Source organism: Aedes albopictus, chromosome 2, assembly GCF_035046485.1.
Source record: "Aedes albopictus strain Foshan chromosome 2, AalbF5, whole genome shotgun sequence".
In the NCBI taxonomy this organism is placed as follows: Eukaryota; Metazoa; Arthropoda; class Insecta; order Diptera; family Culicidae; genus Aedes; species Aedes albopictus.
This window is the reverse complement of record NC_085137.1, coordinates 419248505-419268565: the sequence shown is the minus strand read 5'-3', so window position 1 is coordinate 419268565 and position 20061 is coordinate 419248505.

Here is a 20061-nt window from a genome sequence, read left to right as displayed (position 1 = left end):
TTTATTTTTTTTTTTCAGGAATAACTCTCAGATAAACTACGAAATCACTCAAATCAATGTTTTGTTGCAGTATTAACCTTGTTACCCAAAATTAGCGCAATTTGAGGAATAATTTAGTGTACGTTATATCGAAGCAAAATGTACGTTATATCAAGGCATAAAAAACGAAATTACTTTTTCGTGAAAACTCATGTTTTTCATTATTGGTTTTGTAAATTTCACCGAAATCATTGTTTGGGGTTAATTTCACATCGAATACATCAACACTATCATAAAATATATTATTTTTTTCTCTACTTCGATATAACGTACACTTTGATATAACGTACAAAGACCCAAGTAACACAGAAAACATCTTTGAAAATGAAATTTGTAAAAGATGTTATAATGTAGTTCTATAATCGTATCTGAACACATCTTGTGTTGAAATCATGTTTTATCTATGTTTGACAAAAACAAGTTTTCAAAAAATCTTATCAACATCACCACAAGTTAGAATAACATAAATTAAACGTTGATTGAACAAGATTTTTGTATCATCGTCTACTTCAATTATAAATGTTTTGTAAAACATTGACAGCACATAGTTAAAACCTTCGGTTCCAAATATGTTATCTTGAAGTTATTTTAAAGTATTTAATACGTCAATATACAAGTATATCATTTCAGTCTCGGCTTGAAAATCACTGTCATGAACATTATGAATGGAACATCTATTGCAAATAAAAACACACGGAAATTAAACCATAATAGCATCCACACTCATATTTATTGTTTTGTCATTTGTTTAAAGGTAAACACAGGTACATAAATACTCTTTGCAATGGTTGGCGACTGTGGAAATGACTGTGGACTGTGTGCCTGAATAGATCCGAAGAAGGAATCCACCACTTCTATCTTCACCTAAATATCATATAGGATTATAAACACTTTAGATACTTACGTGGCGGCTTAATCCCACTGGAAAACCCAGTTTGAACACAATAAACGATCCCGCGAAACATTATAAATTAATAATAATAAATTATTTATCGATATTGGCTACGTAAACTGCACACTGAGATTGTTATTGTTATATTTATGTTCAAAATAGGTAGGGTGGGGCGGGGCAAGATGGGTCGCGGGGCAAGATGGGTCAGTGCCATTTTCGGGCGCATTACTTATGTTTTGATTATGTTAATAATTTTGTTAGATGGCCAGCATGAATATACAAAAGTTTGGGGCATTGATTGGAAAATTATTCACTCTCATTGGAATTAAAAAATAAAATGGTTTTTAGCCATTTTTCTTATGCGATACATTCCATATAATCCCCATATAAACGGCCGCGGGGCCTTCAATTTTGAACGTATTTTTGGAGCATTCCAAAGTTATTTATTTTTTATTACAAGACTATCTCATTAATGACTTCAATCAAGCGGAATGAACGCTGAAAATTATAACATAAAATTATGATAATTTTTTAGTGAAAACATCGATTTTCAAGTCGCCTTAGGACCACTCAAATCGTAAAGTTTTTTATATTCCAAATAAATTTATAAAATGTTCACTAGTAGCTCTTGTTTACTCAGTATGGATATGGAGCATATATGAATGCCGAACAAATCTCATATTTTGACGTTTTTCGTTGAGAAAATGTGAATTACTTAAAAAGTGACCCATCTTGCCCCGCACTTTTTTCACGGTGCAAAATCGATCACTTTTTAAAATTGCTTGTTTAACGTCATATTTTGTATTTAATTAACTTTTTATCGACTTTTAGCATAGCTAACCAGTGTATTAAAGAGTAGCGGACGAATACAAACCAATACGATTTGTATTTACAAAGTTATGGTGATCCATCCTTAGGTGACCCATCTTGCCCCGCCCCACCCTATCCAAAACAAAAATCCCATCCATGTATATGCTATTTGCAGATGGTTGTTTGAAAAACGTTGAAATGATGTTTTTTTCAATGTATTATTGAAGGTATTTGAGAAACATGTTATTGAGATGTCCATGAAATGTAATTTAAACGTATATCTAATATTCTAAAATTTTCCTTATCAGGCCAGATGAATTACAGTGCCTGCAAAAAAGTTTCACACTGTAACACTTCAGCCGTTGATTTATCTACATTTTTTTCTCAAAATAACTATTTATCTGGGAGAGTTAAAACATTGATTGAAATAATATATTTTCCTTATCCTTATTGCACATTCTAAAAACACATCATTAAAGCAAAATAAATGAAAATAGCTTTCCAAAACTTCCTGACGGTACTGTTTCAAGAAGCCACCATGCTGCATGTCTGAAAATGTTTTCGAAAAACTCAAACAAACATGAGAAATGACAAAAATCCAAAATGCCTCCCTTCTTGTTTCCAATCCAATGGAAAGCGCATCAATTCATGAAGAGTGAATGTGTTTATTTCACCATAAATTTTGAATGGCACATGAAATTAGATCACATCGAGATGGTAAATTACAAATGAAATGAGAGGATTAATAATGATGTTGATCCATAATCATAATAGTTGCCATATTTATTTACAAAATGTGTGTGTTGATAAATTATTATTTCTCTGCGAGTAAAAAATAAGTTTTAACGATGTTTGCAGAGAACATACACTGAAGTTTTTTTTACGCGGTTTTTTTACGCGGTTTTTTTTACGTGGTCCGTCCTAAAAAAACCGCGTTATTTCAAGACCCGTCGTAAAAAAAACCGCGTTATTTCAAAAACCGCCGTAAAAAAAATCCGCGTTTTTTCAAAAACACGTGACTTGACTTTTTTTACGACGTTTTTTGAAATAACGCGGTTTTTTTTTACGACGGGTCTTGAAATAACGCGGTTTTTTTACGCGGGACCATTACCGTCGTAAAAAAAACTTCAGTGTATTCAATACTTAGTTTTATGTTATAATAATGTATTGAAAAACATCTTTAGTAACATCGAGGATGTTTTATAAGCCGCCATTTTTTGCGTTTTTCGGTGATATAGGTGTACTAAAATACGTTTCCGATACTTGGAAAAAACATCGGCGTTTGTATGAACTATGTATTATTTTCATTATTATAACAAGTTGTGTTACTTGGGCGAGAAAAGTTTTTTGTACGTTATATCGAAGACTACCTGTAGCTTCCTTCAGTTATTCCATCAGGATTTCACCAGACATTCTTCCGGGAATTTCTCTTGAGATATTTTTGGAGGTTCCTTCAGTGATTGTTCTTGTGATTTTTTCGCGGATTCGTCCAGGATTTTTTCCAGGGATTCCCAGAAGAATTTCACCAGAGATCCTTTCAGGAATTCAATAATTTCGTCTGGAATATTTCTGCAGGAATTTATTTCAGGAATTCTTTCAGTATATTTTACCAAAGATTATCGAACATTTTTTTCAGGAATTCCTTGAAAATTTGTACAGAAAATCCTTTAGAAGTCCATCCAAGGACTCCTACAATAATTCGTCCAGAAAAAAACGTCAGACATGGATTCCACCAGATTGTTTTTTTCCCAAAGATTCCTAAAGAAATTCTTCCAGGAATTTGTTAAGAAAGATTTCCTAAGGAATTCCACATGGGATTGCTTTTGGTAATCCTCGGGTGGTTTCTTCAGGAATTTCTCCAGAGATTCCTTCAGGAGCCGCTACAGGGATTTGTTTATTTATAAAGATTTTAAAGTCAACAGGTTAAAACACCCCAATGACAAAACTTAAGTTAATACAAAACAAAACTTAAGTTAATACAAATAAACAAGGGATTCTGTTACAAATATAAAAATATATAAATATATAGAATTAATTATTACAAAGGATTTACATATCACAACACATAGAGAACCTTACAAATGCACAATATACATACATCACAAATTGACGCAGCACAACACATAACATAAATGTGCCCTGTTATCGAGATGAATAACATCTTCTGATCACAGGATGACGAGGTTTCATGTATTGATTTGGGCCCATCAGTCATCCTGGAATTGTATTTTAGTTGGCAGTTTGCCTTTTCGTTCACAGTATTTGTTGCTGTGTTCATAGCTTGGTTTTGTCTAGGAAAACTAATCCTAATCGGGCATCCCGTTTCGGGTTTCATCACTAGAGTTCTATGACTTGAAGTCTGTGCCAGGGAAAGGTTTACATCTCTAGTATTTAATCACGGCCTGAGATGGCCTGAATATTGGCAATCGAAATAGGATTGCACTTCATGGGCCTCTATTCTGCCAGAGCCCAATAAATGTTGATTAATACTAGTGGAACATTTACAAGTTAAAATGCAACATGTAACACAAAGAACGCACGAATATTAAACTTTGAACACATTATACAATTACTCTGTCTTATTAATGTAACAAATATTTACACCCGTAACAATTCCTCAAGAGTTCCCCACAAGCTTTTCTTAGGATTCGTTCAGGATGTCTGTAAGAATTCTTTCTGCGATTATTTCTGCAAAGGAATTTATTCAGGAATTTCTCCAGATATACCTCCTGGATATCCTTATGAAATTCCGTGAGCAATTTCTCCAGGAAATCATTGAGGAATTCCTTCAAAAATTGTTCCAGGAATTTCTTCAGAAACACCTTGAGGATTTTTTCTAGGGAATGCTCCAGGAATTTCTCTAGGAATTCTTCCAGAGATTCCTACAGGAATGAACTCTGATATTTTTCCAGGGATTCCTCCAAAAATTTTTACAGAAATTCCTCTAGGAATTGCGTCAGAGATTTCTTCACGATTTTTTCCAGTTATTCCTCCAAGGATTTTTCTAGGAATTTCTCAAGGGTTTTATTTCAGAAATTTCGCCAGGGATGCCTCCCAGAATTCCTCTAGGGATTCGTTCATGCATTCCTACAGAAATTCTTCTAGCGATTGCTCCAGAAATTCATCCAAAAATTTCTCCAGGGATTCATCCAGGAAGACATCCAGGTATTCCTCCAGGTATCCCTCCAAGAATACTTCCGGAGATTGCTCCAGGAATTCCTTCGGGTTTACTTTCAGAAATTCCTCCAGCCATTCCTGCAGGAATACCTCCAGGGATTTTGCCAGGAATTTGTGTCTCCTTCAGAGACTTTTTCAGGAACTGCTTCAGGGATTCCTCCAAGAATTCCTGTAGGGATTTCTCCAGGAATCTGTAAATGAATTCATCTAGGGTTTTTTTTCAGGAACTCCTGTAGGAATTTCTCCAGGTATGTTTCGAGGGTGTTCCTGTAGAAAGCCGTTCAGGGATTCTTCCAAAAAATTGTCCAAAAATTCTCCAGAATTTCTCTAAATAATTGCCTTAAATTTTCTTACCAGCAGTTTCGCCAGGAGATAAGTCCTCCTGAGATTTTACAAGCAACACATATGCCACAGAAGAGTCATGGCAACGCATTTCTCCAGGGAATCCTGCAGGAATTCGCCTAGGAAAGACACTTTCCGAATTTACCAGGGTTCCTTCCCGGAATTTCACCAGGAATTCCTTCCTGAATTCCTACAAACATATCTTTTTGAATACATTCCAGCGATCCTTCCGGGAATGCGTTAATTGACATTTTAATATGATTATGCTGTGAGATGAGTATATGCAGTATATGAGTATATGAATCAATCTTTAGGGAGATTCCAGCAAGGATGTGCCAGGAACAGAAGGTTCATTCTTAGAAGAATATATATTCCGGACATTCCCAGATTGGTAATAAGCATAGACAAGCTGGATGATTCATTACTGAAAGACCTCTAGTAGTCCTAAAAAGAGTTCGTTATTTCCAAAAAAATTCAGCTATGATTTGTTAGGTGAGTTTTGTAGCTATTTACAAAAAATATTATGTGCTCCAGAAGAAATAATGCACGAGTAACTAAAAATAATTGATCTATCAGAAATTGGCCACCGCTACTAGCACCACGCTGATTTGTGTAGAACAGGCGAGCTTTTTTTCAACATAGGGTAAAAACACTAGACTTCGCCCCCCTAAAAATCTGCACTAATCTTCGCCACTTCATATATAAAAAATGGGATTTGTATGGAGAGGGCGAAGACTAGAGCCGTGGCGAAGTCTAGTGCTTTTACCCTATTGTACAAAATACAACAGCGTGACTACTGAAAGGTTAAATAATGGGATTACTTCAGAAATACCTTCCTCTTCAAATTTCATTCGGCATTCCACTTGGGATTCTATAGGAAATTCTTCCGGAATTCTTCCTAAGACTTCTTCAGGAATTCCACCTGTTTCCTTTCCTTTTGAAAATCCTCCAGGAATTCTTTCAGAAATTTTCCCCTGGTATCCTTCAGAAACTGATGCTATGGTTGCTTCCAGATTTTTTTCAGTAATACCTCTAGAGATTGCTTCAGGAGTTTATTCTGAGAGTTCTTCAGAAATTTATTGCTTCAGAAATTCTTCCAAGGGTTCGTTCAGGAACTCCTCCAGCGATTCCTCTAGAGATTTTTCAAGAATTCCACTTGGAATTCTTTCGAGAATACTACCTGGGATTCATTCAGGAATTCCTCGAGGGATTCCTTCCGCAATTGCTTCTGGAATTCCTTGTGGAATTATATCAGGGATTTCAAACGGAATTCCACAAAAAAATCTTTCAGAAATTCCTTTTGGGATTGCGCCAGGAATTTCTTTCGGGATTCCTCCCGAGATTTCTTCAGGAAAATCTCCTGGGATTGCATAAGGAATGCCTCCAGAAATTTCTTTAAGAATTCCTACAAGATTTTTTCCAGGGATTTATTCAGTAATTCCTCCAGGTGTTCATTCAGGGATTCTTATTGAGATTCCTTCGGAAACTCCTCCTTGGATTTATCCGGAAATCCCACCTCCCAAGCAGCACACAAGTCACAAAACAGTGTCGATAGCGCAGGTTTTTAATTGTATAGGAGTTACATTCATGTAATTCTAACTCAAAGGCAGAATATCTGACTCGTGTCCAACCAAAAACCTGCGCTGTCAATACTCCTTTGTGACTTGTGCGCTGCTTGGGCTGTGATCCTTTCAAGAATTCTACTAGGAATGCTTTCAGGAATTCTTCCAGGGAATCCTTCCGATATTGCACCAGGAAATCCATCGAGAATTTATCCTAAGTTTCACTTCGAAATTTCTCCTGAGATTACTCTGAATATTTCGTCAAAGATTCCTCCTAAGATTTCTTCCGAAATTCCATCTGAGATTCTTTCGAAAAATCTACCTGGAATGCCTTCAAAACATCAGTCAGGGATACCTCTCGCGATTTTTTTCTGAACTACTTCTGTGACTTCTATCGCAATTCCAGCTGAGATTCCTTCTGAAATTCTTCTTGTGATTCGTTCAGGAATTTCACCAGGAGTTTCTCCATAATTTTTACCAGGAAAACCTTCAGGAATCCCACCAGGAATTTTTTTAGGAACTTCACAAGGGAAATTTCAGCTGAAATTTTGTCGGGAATTCTGCCTGCGATTGCATAACGAATTCCACCCGTGTTTTCTTTTTTTCAGGATTTCGAAATCCTTTAGTATTTCTCTAGGAATTTCTGTAGGAATTTTTTCAGGATTTTTCGCAAGTATTGCTTCAAGAATTGCTCCAGGAATTCCGTCAGGAATTATTTTAAGGGCTTTTTCAGGAATTCTACCAGGGCTTCCTTCGAGAATTTCACCAAGGATTCCTTCGAGAATTCCTTCAGGATTTCCTTCCTGCAGGGATTCTTTTTGGGATTCTTCAGTAATTATTCCTAGGATTTCTTGTAGAATTCTTAATGATCCTATCAGCGATTCTACCTGGGTTTCCTTCGAAATTTCCACCTGTGAATGCTGCAGGAATTACTTTTAGGAATCGTTCCGGAATAAGTTCTGGGATTTCTTACGGAAGTCATCCTAGTATATCCTAGGAGATATTCCTGAGATTTTTTACAGAATTCCATCTGTGATTCCTTTAGGAATTCATCCGGGGATTTCTTTTGGAATTCTTCACAGGAATTCATCAAAAATGTCTCCTGAGGTTGCTTCTAGTAATTCTTCCGTAGTTCCTCCAGGGATTGCTACAAGAATTCATCCTGGGATTTCATCAGTAATTTCTCAAGGTCTTCAGGTTCAGATTCAGAAATTTCTTCATTATTTCTTTCAAGGACTCGTTCGGGAATTCCTCCAATTATTCCTTCAGTACTTTCAGATATTCAGGAATACCTCCAGGAATGTCTCCAGGGATTCCTTGAGGAATTCTTCTTGGGATTACTTCAGGAATTTCGTTTTAGATTCCTTCAGGAATACATGGTGGTTTAAAAATACATGACCAATATAACTGAAAATTATAATAGAGAAATATCTTAACACACATTTTTTGTAAGTAGTTTTGTTCGCTCTTGGCCACGGTTTTCAAATTTGGAAAATTCTTGAATCGTAATACTACACCAAAAATTATGAAATTCTCTATCCAGTGAGAAGCGTGATCTTAAACTTTAATAATATAATGTTATCATATTCAATTTCATCATGTGCGTTTATTTATAAAAACTAGTAATATGTGCTAAGGGTGCTCGTCCCCCCTAACCGAAAAGCTGGCTACGCTCTTGAGCAAACGATACATGATATCCTGATATATATAGTTTTCCGTAAAATAAACTCTTAGCGAAATTCATGAAGTATCGTGGTAATAATTTGTTCAATGGAAGTCTACACACTTAATTTTTAATACCGTGTTCTGTAAATTTTTTACGAAAATAGAACAGCTGTATACAGCTATACTGCATTGTTTACTTTTTGCACCAGGTTTTGACAGTTGGTGTACTGAACCTCAGTAAAATCGATTACCGTAGCTACCGAAATAGTTATGCTGTTCTATTTTCGTCAAAAAAGTGCTGAACAGGCAATTCAGGATTGAGTGTGTATATTTCTATATTTTCATTTTAGGATTGCTACATTCAGCCACTCGGACCACCCGCAGGTGTCTCTCTGTTTGTCTTATTAATTTTTATTGTGATATTCTCAAATCTCGCTCCAATCTCACGGAGCGTGACATTGGGGACAGGCTAATTCGACGATCGACGTTGAACTACATCAGCGTGTGCCATTTAAATATAAGGGTTGTTCGTTCATCAACAACATGCAAACGATATGTCTGTCGTGTGTGGGTACGGTTGCTCCACAAACTGATATAAGCACCAAAGTCAACAATGAAACCGTTTTGGAGAAGAGAGAATATGACGTCATTGTGATCGTGAAATTAGTGATATCTAATAACTTTTTATATGATGGTAGAGAGCTTTCAGTAGCACGTTGTTGATATACTTATTGTACTGCTTTAGGTATTCAACGGAGAGAGAACTTATATGTACTGCGCTGCAACCACGTGAGTTTTCTAGATATTAGTGTGCACCCTGTCTGTGGGTGTTTATATAAAACAAAAAAGATGATCTACTCCTATGATGAGCGCTTACTACAATGACTAAGCTTAGTCAGTGCAGTAAGCGCCCATCATTATCTTTATGATGCAGCTTTTTCGAGTAACAAAGCCGAAGCACGATCGTATGCGGGTAGATATATAGATGATACCTGACTTCATCGACGGCGTATTCTGTAACAGAGAGAAAACTCAACGGCAAAGCTCAGTTCCTCAGTTACAGCATATTGGAGTCAAGCTGAGTATTTGAATTGGTTGAACATGTGATTTGATAGAGAGTGCAATACTCCACACCACTTGAGAGCATTACCTCTATTGGATGTTTGCTGTTATTGTAAGCACATGACTACTGGATATACAGAAAGATATTTAGAGTCATTGTTGCTTCTGACATGATAAGTGATTGGTACAAAAGTTGAATGATCGGTTATCAAGAGTGCCAGTTGACGACATTTGATTGTACAATTGTGCCGACCAAATTATTACATAATTTTGTATTATTTAAAATTTCTTCATTCCAATAAATGTTTATGTTAGCTCTTCTACTGAGCAATTCGGTGCAGGTCCAATAAACGATAGAATGCATGGTAAAATTGTGAAGGTTTTTTTCTCTAGAAGGTTTTTTTTTCTAGAAGTGCTCAAAGGATGTCTGGATATTTTATAACCCCTAAATGATTGCTGTATTGGATTTATGTGGGCATTATTGGGCAATGTTATGGTTTCGTTTGAATATTGTTAAGCTACAAAATGGTGAGTCGACAAGGAGAGCGTCCAACATAGCTCTGATCCTCACAAGTTCCTACATGCTTTCACGGGTCAAGCGATGACAAAGACCGCCAGCTAAGAGTTATGTGCTTAGCTAGCAGCACAGTCTGGGCACTGTTGTCCTTCTGACTTCAGCTAGGTTGAGGAGGTACGACCCGAGCGTCTGTTCACCAAGGAGGTGCGGCTCAAACAGCATCTGTTCTGGCATCCAGCGGCTGAGTAAGAAATGCTGCACCACGCCCAGCTAGATCCAAGGTAGTAGGCCCATCAACGTGGTCGTCCTAGTGTTGGTTGGGACGTTAAACAGAACTGGCACGATGGCCCTCCGGCGTAGACCTGTGCGCCGACTATATTTTGCTCGGCGGTGGCGTGAAGGCCATTTTTAGCTGGCGGTGGCGACGTCATCGGCGTCACACCGGTAGCAGCTTTCGGCGGCGGCGGCGTGAATCGGCGTGACAAAATTTTTATTATAATTTCTACATTGACAAAGCAAAGAAATTGTCATTACGCTCTAGTCTAGAATTTGCAGTCTGAGCTTTTTCATGACCATCGATGACATACACTATTAGGTTGGAATCAATACCTTTTTTATTTCTGTTCGTGTCCGTCACTGCCATCAGTGATTAGAATTATTGAGACATTTTTTACTTATTCGTTTATTTGGAAGGCTCGGCCCCCACATGAGCACGAAATGATCTATACATTTTTGTTTTTACGTTGTTAACATTTTTTCAAATTTTTAACTGTCCTAATACTATATTAGTTTGGGGAGGAGAAGTACTCGCGACTGTTTCGATGTTAGGAATAACAAACATTTATAATTGGGAAGGAATATTGAGACATTATCGGTATCCTTAGTGTAGTGCATATTGCATTACTCCATTGCAAATAAAGGGCTATGAAATAGTGATTTTGCTACACTTTTGGTTTTATTTTCTCAGAACTTTCAGATGCTATCAAACTTGATAATAAGGTCACACTATTAAAACCAAGGAATCCTCAAATGATTTCAGGGAGAAATCTCAGAAGGAATCCTAGGAGCAGAGCTGTGCAAAATCAGTCTTGTCAGTTTACTATTGATATTGCACCACCGTCACTATCACTGCAGGCCAATCAATATCAGGACGACAATGACAGGCGAAGACTTGATATTGACGAACACTCTAGATCCCTATCATTGCGAATTAACTGGTATTTTTGTGATTTTAGCCAAAACTAAACTTTTTTCGTGACTAACGTACAATACTAGTTATGTTAAACTACATTTTAAAATTTCATTCTGGTTATCCTTTACATATTTGGATTTTTAAACGAATTTTAAAGATGGCCTATCACTGATATCCACACACCATCATGGTCACTCCTGTTCTGATGGAAAATGGATAGGGATAGTGACAGAGCACATGCTGACTTGGATCACAGTCGGCCTATCAAAATGAGTGATTTGCTTACCATTGACAGTGCACAGTGGTCCACGAACCAGATTTACGAGGAAAGATGCATTCAACGCCTTCAAATGAGTTTTTAGGTAAATAAGGTATTCTACAAAGTTGTCCCTAATAATAAGGCCCTCTTTCCAATGTGCATAAAAATTAGGGTGGTCCATATTTTCAAAGAAATTGGTAAGCAAACTTTTTTATTTGCAAGAATAACTATATACATTCTTCGGGATTGTTGTAGATCTATCATTTTGAGCAAGTTTGCTGAATACACTTTTCATGTAGCTTCAAAATTGACTGATCTAGTGGTATTTTTCTGAATAAGCTTAGGGTGGTTCAAGAAAAACCGGTTTTATGGCGTTAACTTTTTCTGTTTGAATTTTTCATCAAAGTCGCCCAAGAAACACTTGTAGAGCATTTGAGGACGCGTCGTTTCGTGCGCTGAGATCGTCGTTATCTCTTTTGGTTCAAAAGTTACATGCGTTTTTCTTAAAAAAATCATAGTTTTTTAAAAAGGTGTTATGACGGGTTGGGGCAAACATAAAAAATATCTTTTGCCCGCATTCAAAAGAAGAAATGTTGTTATAAAACATATCAAAAAAATAGAGGGGTGTTATTTTTGTAACTCAAGTGAAAAATACTTGAAAAGTGCCTATTTTTTTCTAGAAAATCATCAATATCTTTTGAACGAAATGACGTAGCAACATTCTCAGCACACGAAAATGTGCGTTTTTTAAAGCTCTAAAAATGGTTCTTAGACAACTTTGATGAGTAATTTGAAACAAAAAAGATAAAGCGTTTAAACTGTTTTGACCAATTTTGGAGCATTTTCCCATAGTTTTCATAGGGTGACGCTAGAACAAGTCGTTTTATTGCTTTATCTTTTTTGTTTCAAATTTCTCGTCAAAGTCGCCTAAGAACCACTTTTAGAGCTTCCAAAAACGCGCATTTTCGTGCGCTGAGAATGTTGCTTGGGCGACTTTGATGAAAAATCGAAACTGAAAAAGTTAACGCCAGAAAACCGGTTTTTCTTGAACCACCCTAAGCTTACTCAGAAAAATACCACTAGTTCAGTCAATTTTAAAGCTACATAAAAAGTGTCTTCAGCAAATGTGCCCAAAATTGATAGATCTACAACTTTTCCAAAGAATGTATATACTTATTCTTGCAAATAAAAAAGTTTGGTTCCAAATTTCTTTAAAAATATGGACCACCCTAATTTTTATGTATATTGAAAAGAGGGCCTTATTATTAGGAACAACTTTGTAGAAGACCATATTAATCTAGAAAAGCATTTGAAGGCGCTGAATGCATCTTTCCTCGTAAATCTGTTTCGTGGACCATTGTGCAGTGATAGGGTGCAACTCTGAGGAGGAGCCTGAATGACACTTCTGAAGGAATCCACGAAGAAAAGTCTGGAATAATCTCTGTAGGAACTACTGTATGAAACCCTGAAGAAATTTCTGCAGGAATCTCTAGCGGTTCAAGAATCTCTTTTAGATATCCCTGCAGAAAATTCTAAAGAAATCCCTGATTGAAGTTTTCGAGGAATTTCAGAAGGAAATCCAGGACGAATCTTAGAAAATTCCAAGAGTAATCCCTGATAAAATATCAGGAGGAATCCCCGAATGAATTTTAGGAGGAATCCTCGAAGAAAGTCCAAGAAGAATCCCCGAAGAAATTACAGGAGAAATCCCTGCAGGAATCCCAGAGGGCACCCCTGAAGGAATTGTGGGAGGAATTACAAGCGGATTTCTCAAAGAGGAAACCCCGAAGGAATTCTAAGAGGGACCCCCTTAGGAAGTTCTGAAGTAATCTCCAAAGGAATTCAAGAAGGAACCCTTGAAGGAACTCTTGGAAGAAACTTCGAATATCAGAAGAAATTTCCGAAGGAATTCTAGGAGAAATCACCGAAGAAATTCAAGAAGGAAATCCCGAAGAAATTCCAGGAGGAAGCCTAGAGTAATTCCTTGATGAATTTTCGAAGGAATTTTAGGAAGAATCTTGGAAGGAAATTTTAGAAGAAACATCAAAGGAATTCTAGGAGGAAACCTCAAAGGAATTCCAGGAGAGATCCACGACGGAATATCAAGAGGAATCCCCAAAAAATCCCAGAAGGATTTGATGAAGGAAGTCCAGGAGGAATCCCCAAAGAAACACCAGATTTTTTTAAATGTATTCGAGAAGAAATCCTCAAAGTATTTCTAGGAGGAACCTTCGAAAAATATCCAGGAGGAATACTCGTAGAAATCCGCGTAGGAATTCTATGAGAAACCCCTGAAATAATTCTAGGAAGAGTTCCCGCAGGAGTTCCAAGACGAAACCCGTAGATATTTCAGGAGGAATCCTCGAAGGAAGTTTAGGAGGAATCCCAGAAAGAATTCCAAGATAAATCCTCGAAAAAACTCTAGGAGGAATCCCCTAAGGAGTTGAAGGGGGAATCTTCGAATTAATTCCAGGAGGAATCCCCGAAGGAAGTCCTGAAGAAATCCCTGAAGGAGATCCAGCAGGAACACCCGACGGAATTCGTGGAAAAATTCCTGAAGGAATTCCAGGGCAAACCCCTGAAGGGATTGTGGAAGGAATCTCTGAAGGATTTCCAAGCGGAGTACTCGAAGAATTTTCAAGAGGAATCTCCATAGGAAGTCTAGGAAAAATCTCCGAAGGAATTGCAGGAGGAATTCCGGAAGGAATTTAAAGAGAAATCCCTGAATGAATTCCAGGAGGAATCCCCGAAGGAATTCTAGGAGAAATTACTGATGCAATTTCAGAAGGAAACCCCAAAGACATTCCAGCAGGACTCCTGAAGGAATTCCATGAGGGATCCCTGAAGCAAATCCAGGAGGAATCTCCGAAGGAATTCTAAAAGAAATCATCAAAGAAATTCCAGGAGGAAACCCCGAAGAAATTTCAGGAGAAATCCACGTTAGAATATCAGGAAAAAGCCCCGAAAGAATTTCTGAAGGAATCCGTGAAGGATGTCCTAAAATTAATTCTAGGAGGAATTGAAAGAGGAATCCCTAAATGAAGTGCAGGAGAAATCCCTGGAGGAATTCCATGAGGAATCCAGAGGGAATCTCCGAAGGAATTCAAAAAAGAATCACCAAAAAAGTTCTACGAAATATTAGAAGGAGTCCCCGAATAAATTTCAGGAATCCTCGAAGGAAGTCTAGGAGGTAATCCCGTAAGAAAATCTAGGAAGAATCTCCGGAGGAGTTCCAAGAGGAATCCCCGAAAGAATTCCAGGAAAAAGCCAGTAGAAATTCTTGAAGAAAGTCCAGGGGAATCGCTGAAGGGAGTCTAGAAGGAATCCCCGAAGAAATTACAGGACAAATCCCTGCAGGGATTCCAGGGGAATGCTCGAAGGAATATCCAAAGAATTTCAAGGCGGAATCCTCGAAGGATTTTCAGCGGATTTTTCCGGGTAGGAGGAAAGATTTGCAGAAGGTATTCTCTAAAGAATTCCAGGAAGAATTCCAGAAGGAAGTCCTTCTTGTAGAAACCCCATGGAAGATCCCTCAAGAATCTTCTGAAGATATGCATGATTAATCCTAAGGGAATTATTGAAGGAACTCCTACATTCCCTGAAGGAACTCCTATTGGAATTCCTGAATGAGCTTCTGGAGAAATCTCTGATATAACACCTGGAGACATCCGTGAATCTTCCTGGAAAAATCTCAATCTCAATCTACAATATGAAAGAACCCCAGGAGCGATCCCTGGAAGAATTCCTAAAGGAACTTCTCGAGCAATCCACTAAGACGATCTTGGAAGAATCTTGGGAGGTTCTCATATAGGAATCCCTGAATAAACTACTGGGGTAATCCCTGAAATTTCCTGGAGGTATCCCTGGATCTTCGTATAAGATTCTCTGAAGGAACTTCAGTAGTGATTTCTGAAGGAACTTCTGTGGGAATCCCTGAAGAAATTTAGGAGGAATATCTGAAGAAACATCTGCGCAGCAATCCCTGAAACTCCTGGAGGAATCTCTGATGGAAGAACTCCTGTAGGGATTTCTAAAGGTACTTCAGAAGAAATCCCTGCAGGAACTCCTAGACTAATTTCTAAAGACCTGCTGCAGGAATTCTTCTAACGGGATTCTTGATGGATCTCCAGGTGGCATTTATGAATTCTCCTGAAGAATCCTTAAAGGGACTTCTGGGACGATACCTGAAAAAACTCCCGTTAAAATAACTTAGGCAACATCTGAAGAAATTCCTAATGAACACCTCCTGGAGCTACTAGGGTGATCCCTGAGTTAACTCCTGGAGAGATCACCGAAGGAACTGCTAGAGCAATCCTTAAAACAACTCCTGAAAGAATCTCTTGAAAAAAATCTTAAGGTATCCCGAAGTAATTCCAAAAGGAAATAATTTCAGGAGAGATTTTTGAACAAATTGAATTTCTGAAGGATCTCCTGGAGGAGTATCTGAGGAAACTCTTCCTGGACTAGTTCCTAAAGAAACTCCTGGAGGAATTCATGGAGGAACTTCACAAGAAATCCATGAAGGAACTCTCAGACTAATCTCTGAAGGACATCCTATGAGAATCCCTGAAATATCTTCTGGATGAATCGCTGATGTATCTCTAGGAAGCATCCCTGAATTCTCCTGAATGAATTTCTGAAGGTACACCTGTCGAGATCTTCCTGAGAGATCTTCTGAAAACAAAAAATCATCCTGGAGGCATCCCTGAAGAATTTTCTGGAGGAATCCCAAGTGGATCTTCTGGAGGCATCACTGAATCCTTCTGGAAGAATCTCTAAAGAAACTTCTGGAGAGATGTACATATTTGTTCTAAGAGTTGAGAAGTCAATTATTGTAATCAAACTCTTATGATACGTAAACTTAATTTTGTTCGCGCACTGATCACCGGCGCGAAAAATAAAAATCGGCTGCGTGACAAACAGCGGCATATGGCGCGCCGCCGATACTTCGGTCGGCGTCGGTGTGGCGCGGCGGCGCACGGGTCTACTCCGGCGAGACAGGAGTTTTGGCGTAGGCCCAATAAGCCACCCATAACAATCCCTATTACGAATAACATAGGAGAAAATACGACTCGTTACACAATCGGCAAACACCCAATGCGATGAAAAAAGGAATACGATTGGAAACTTGCAACATGGAATTGCAACTCACTTGATATCGCAGGATGTGACAGGACTACGACGAATTCGCCTTGACGGAGGCTCTCTGAGGAGGAGGTCTCCATTTAGCCTACTGGTTAAGGCTATGGATCGCCATTCCGGAGACGGCGGGTTCGATTCTCGTTCCGGTCGGGAAAATTTTCTCGACTCCCTGGGCATAGTGTATCATTGTACTTGCCTCACAATATACAAATTCATGCAATGGCAGGCAAAGAAAGCCCTTCAATTAATAACTGTGGAAGTGCTCAAAGAACACTAAGTTGAAGTGAGGCAGGCCAAGTCTCAGTGGGGACGTAGAGCCAAAAAGAAGAAGAAGAAGAAGAAGGAGGCTCTCTGAGAGAATTGCGCTGTGCGTGAAATCATTTTTTTTAACATGGGAAAGGATAGGAGCTGCATTTTCAAATGCTTCTAAAATATTTTAGGGACTTCAGATTAAAAAAAGTGTTAATGTTTTGCAATATACTTTCAATTAGCTACATTATAACTGGTTTTAGACAAAAGTTTTTAAATCACAATGTTATGTCTATAATATAGCGTATCAAAATCTCATTCGATAACATTAAGCACGTTTTGCTTGAAAAAAATTCTATAGAGAACTAGAAGCATTTGAAAATGCAGCTCCTATCCTTTCCCATGTTAAAAAAAATGTTTTCACGCAAGCGCAATTCTCTCAGAGAGCCTCCGTCAAGGTGAATTACATCCCAGCAACTTCGACGTCGTGGCGTTGCAGGAGTTTTGTTGGACTGGTCAGAAAGTGTGGAAAAGCGGGCATCGAACGGCTATCTTCTACCAAAGCTGTGGCACCACCAAGGAACTGGGAACACGATTGATCATGTTGGGCAAGATGCGACAACGTGCTATCGGGTGGCAGCCGATCAACGCAAGGATGTGCATTGTGCATTTTGAGAGCTATCCCAAGTAACCAAAAGTTCAGATAAGAGGGTACTTTATAAGCTGAGTAGCTTTTCCGAGGTAGCTCATTAGCCTTCTAAGCAGCTTCATTTTTAAGTAATTTTGGAACTTGAAAGTTCACATAAGGTAGCTGGATAGCCTTCTAAGCAGCTTCTGACAGATATTCGACAAAGTTCATGCATAAACAAAAATGTATTTTTCAGAACCACAAAACTTTGTTGTGATTGATTCATGTCTGATTGCTTCTGATAATTATATTCCACACCCGTCGCTCCATGTAGATTTGAACTGGATCCTCCTCCGTGATAGTCTGCTGACTTACCGCTGCGTTGCTGAAGACACTTGACAAAGTCAAGCTAACCTCACTACTGTACAAGTGTGCAAAACTAGCGACCGACAGAAAAGCGATTGGAGTCAGACTTCAACCGCTCTTCACTCAATCGTAACTGTAGTAACGTGGTAGAGTGTAGGTCTCTCACGCAGCGACTCTCGGTTCGCATCCGGTGGGTGACATATATATTTTTTTATTAGGCTTTATATTTTATTTATTGATTTGATAAATTTAAATATGTATTTTCTTCGTGTATGCACACAGTTGTTTTCTGCAAAAAAAAATACCGTAATCCGGGGTATCATTGATCAGCGGGGTAACATTGATCGGCTTGACCCACCTCATGAAATGTTCAAACAAACATTTTACATTGAATCAGTTTCTACTATGGAATGGTATATCGTAATCTGCTATCATTTAGCTATTAAATGACATGCAATTTACGAAAATTTTATTTCATAAACATTGAATTAAATCGATTTTTCCATAACTGGGTTTCGTAACGCAATGAGATACACTGTCAAACATTCATGCTTGGCGTGAATACTAGATATAATATGAGGTTCGAAATCACTGTATTACTTCAATATGATATCCTAGAGTTGGATTTAATAATCGAAACTTTTATGAAAATGCTATTTTTCAGTAAAATATACGATTTATTAAAAGTCGGCTATCAATTCCTTGAGCCATTGCCTACCTTTAGGCGTTATTCGCGGTTTAGAGGATTTTAATCCTAAAATAACTTAAAAAGTACATTATTTGTAAGAATTTGGACAACATATTCGAAATCAGCGATCCCGAATTTAGTAAGTAAGGATATTTTCAACACAAATGAACATTGATCACTGACATGATCAATGTTACCCCAAATCAACACAATCAAAAATTAGATTTAAAAACCTATTTGAACATGTTTTAAAGTTTTACAATACTTTTTCAAGTAGCTTAACACAACCTCAGAGAGCCTTCTTGTAAAAATATAAAACATGTAACATTTGCTTTAACAAGAGAATTATTCAAAAACGATCGAAAATTCTGATCAATGTTACCCCGGATTACGGTACGTTTAATATTCATTAAAACACAATGCTACTGAACTGAACTTCTATAAACTTGAAAGTTCCGAGTAGCATCTTGAGCAGCTTTAAAGCTGCTTAAGAGGCTAACAATTAGCCTTGCCGGAACTTGTGACCGAAGGACCGAAGTTCCCTCAAGGCTCGTCGTTAGCCTCTTAAGCAGCCAGAAAGTTCCATTCGGAACTTTATCTGAACTTCGCGGAACTTGAAATTGCATTTTGTCATGGGAACTTTTGGTTACTTGGGTAAGGGCCATTTCTTTAACTACAGCATCAACATGCACTGCCCACAAAAAGGGCGACCTGATGACGAGAAAAAAGCGTTCTACGCGCAGTTAGAGCAAACATACGATGGTTGCTCGCTGCGTGACGTGAAAATCGTTGTCGGTGACATGGACGCGTAGGTAGGAAGGTAAGAAATGTACAGACCGGCAATCGGGCGAAACAGCCTGGACGCCACATACCGAATGATAACTCAGAACTCAGTCTTCCGGGGGAAGAAGCGCCAGCAGTAAGAACGAGATCGCGAAGCGTAGAACGAAAGTTCTACGAGAAGCTGAACCGCTCGCGCAGATGCTTTGTACCACAAGCCGACTTGTGACGGAATAATCACGGGAATATTCTGACGAGCGAGCGTGAAGTGGTCGAGAGGTGGCGGCAGCATTACGATGAGCACCTCAATGGCGACGTTGCAAGTACCGAAGGTGGCGTGGTAACAGATCTTGGAGTATGTGCACAGGACGAAAGACCTCTCCAGAACCGATTCTGGGAGCTCTCGCTAAGGTTACTTATCAAGTGTGGAGTGAGCAACACACTTGTCATTGAAAACTTCGAAGAAATGCTCAGTCTGAACACTCAATCTAAATTCATGATAATCTATCTGTTCTACATGTCATCTGACATAAGCCTACCAAGTTATAATCCTCCTCGTGTACACTTCACTAATGACAGTCCCTCTGTTAAATACGATCTGTCCATGAAACAAGCTATTCATGGAATACCAGATCAACTTCGATGTCTATCTATTCCTCGCATTTTTAACGAAAAGTACCAAAATGTCAAT